Raw genomic sequence first — 2708 nt, forward strand, 5'->3', positions numbered from 1 at the left:
AACCTATGGAGGAAGACTTTTGTAAAATACTGAACAAAAGATCTGAAAATATTTTAGTATAACACAGAGACTCATTCTAAATAAAGTACACAGATCCTTTTTTTTTAAGCATTTTGGAATAGGGAAGTGGAGTTTCCTAAAGAGTGATTTTTAGTATATGTTGTTATTCTGGTCAGTATAAATGGAAATATGATAACTCTTTTGAAAAATATTTCAGAATTTATGAGAAGTAGAGACTTCCTTTTTTGTTTTATTTTTATTTTTTTGGCTGCACTGCGTGGTATGCGGGATCTTAGTTCCCTGACCAGGGATGGAACCCGCTCCCCCTGCAGTGGAAACACGGAGTCTTAACCACTGGACCACCAGGAAAGTACCATCTGATAACTTTTATTTATGCAATAGCATACTTAATTCACACAAGCATATATTAAGCTGCAACAAAAATACTTAACTGCAGAAGAGGTTAAAGTCACTGAGAAATGATAGCCATATGTAGAAGAACGATATTATCCTACACCAGAAAACAATATTTTTATTGCCTCCCCAAATTTAATTTCAATGATATTTTGCTAATTAACATCTGTTGTTGTTGCTATTACTTTAAAAATTAAGATGAGCTGCTTCTCCAAAGGGTATTTTTTTTTCAAGCAACAGTGATTTACTTTGTAAAGAGCAAACAGAACTTTTTTTTTTTTTTTTTTTTTTTTTTTTGCGGTACGCGGGCCTCTCACTGTTGTGGCCTCTCCCGTTGCGGAGCAACAGGCTCCGGACGTGCAGGCTCAGCGGCCATGCGTCGCGGGCACAGCCGCTCCGCGGCATGTGGGATCTTCCCGGATCGGGGCACGAACCCGTGTCCCCTGCATCGGCAGGCGGACTCTCAACCACTGCGCCACCAGGGAAGCTCAGAACTTTTAATGAGGTAATTTATTGGAAAACCTACCTCCTCTCACAAATGCTTGTGAAAAAGCTGATAGTAGGAATGGACTTCCCAGAACTTGGACTGTAACTCTACTGCCCTATTGCCTACATACAAGTTTAGACATTCATTGGAATTATTTTATAATCTGTAAATCTGAGAGCCCCAACAGGGAGACACGTGCTAGGCACTAAAATAGAACTAAAACAGTCCCTGCCTTCAAGGAGCTGGCAGTTGAAGTGGGTAGGGCAGACAAGAACACAACCTAAAACCCCAGTGTGATCAGTGTCAGGTCAGACAGAGGCAAAGGGTACTGAAGGGCACACAAATACAGCAGAGGTACTGTGTGTTAGGAAGCGAGGCAGTGTGTGTGGGGGGTGTGATTGTGGACCTGTGTGTGAGAGTGTGTGTACATGGGTGTGAGCATCTCTATGTGAGCATATATATGTCTCTGTGGGCATGTGCTTGTGTGTATGAGCATGAGTGTGTCCCCATGAGTGTGTGAGGCTGTGTGTATGAGTGAGTGTGTACATAAATGTGTGTGCCTGTGTGAGTGCCCATGTGAGCATCTCTTTGTGTATGTACCTGTGTGTATGAGTGATTATCTGTGTACCTGAGTGTGTGCCTTTGTATGTCGGTGTGTGCACCTTTGTGTGTGATGTGTCTGTGCACTGAATGCATGTGTGTTTGAGTGTGTCTGTGTACATGAGTGTGCCTGTGTGAGAGTGTATATGTGTGAACAAGACATACTGAGCCTGTTTAAGTGGGTCATTCAGGTTCCAACCTTAAAGTGACACTGACACACCTCGGTCTGCTCACCTGTTTCCAAAGCTGCCCCGCAGGCCAGAATTGGGACCTGGAGGTCCAGAGGGGCTGAGGCCGCCGGTGTCGCCAGACCTCAGGCAGACTGCTCAGAACTCATGCTGCTCCACGATCGGACCGGCTGGCCAGCTCTGCACTGGGCAACACTGTAAAGCCGAGACACACAGGCGGGCAGGAAACAAAAGGCCAGGACCTGCTTCCAGTTCCAAAAACTGGGGCCACTTTTTTCTTATTTCTTGGAGGGAGGAGGAATAAGGCATTAGAGAGAGAGGTCGTGGACAAGGCAGGCAGGCCATTTCTAACACAAGGCCCTCCCCGCTTAGCCCCCTCGATCCTCGAACTTGCCTTTTGCCTCGGTCAATCTTCTCTGCTCCTGCCCAGACGCGCTGCGGAGAGGGCGCACTTACCTAAAGCAGTGCTGGAGACGCAGACGCGACTCGGCGGGGGTCCTCCCGGACCACGGGCTCTTCCGCTGCCGGGACCAGCGCGGGGCGAGGCTCCCGGCTCCCAGGCTTCCCTCTGCCCGTGAATGCCCGCGCACTCCCCCTGGACTCCGCGGCCTGTCTCCAAGGTGACCTTCTCAAACAGAGTCCTTGGCCCGCCCCAGGCAGACATAGTAGTTGCGTAATCCTCTGAGCCGCCTGAGGATGTAGAGGATCTCCTCGTCACTGCCCAGAGGGGGCTGCCCTGAGCCTGGCTGTGCCTTGGGGTGGCCGTGAGCTGGAGAGAAGCCGAGTCATTCTGTAGCGAGGGGGACATCTGGGAACTCAAGGGGCAGCCCTGAGAGCCCTCATCAGTTTCCTTTTGCAGATGTCAGGGGCAGGAGTGGGAAATGCTGCCGGTTCCTAGGACGGGAAGTGCGAGGTACAGAGAGAAAGGAAAGCACCCCTTTCCCTTCCCCCGACCCCTGATCTGCCTTCCACCACCCCAAGGCACAGATGGTTGATAATAGAGCTCACATTTACCAGGT

Source organism: Leucopleurus acutus (assembly GCF_964270905.1).
Source record: "Leucopleurus acutus genome assembly, chromosome: 2".
Taxonomy (NCBI): domain Eukaryota; kingdom Metazoa; phylum Chordata; class Mammalia; order Artiodactyla; family Delphinidae; genus Leucopleurus; species Leucopleurus acutus.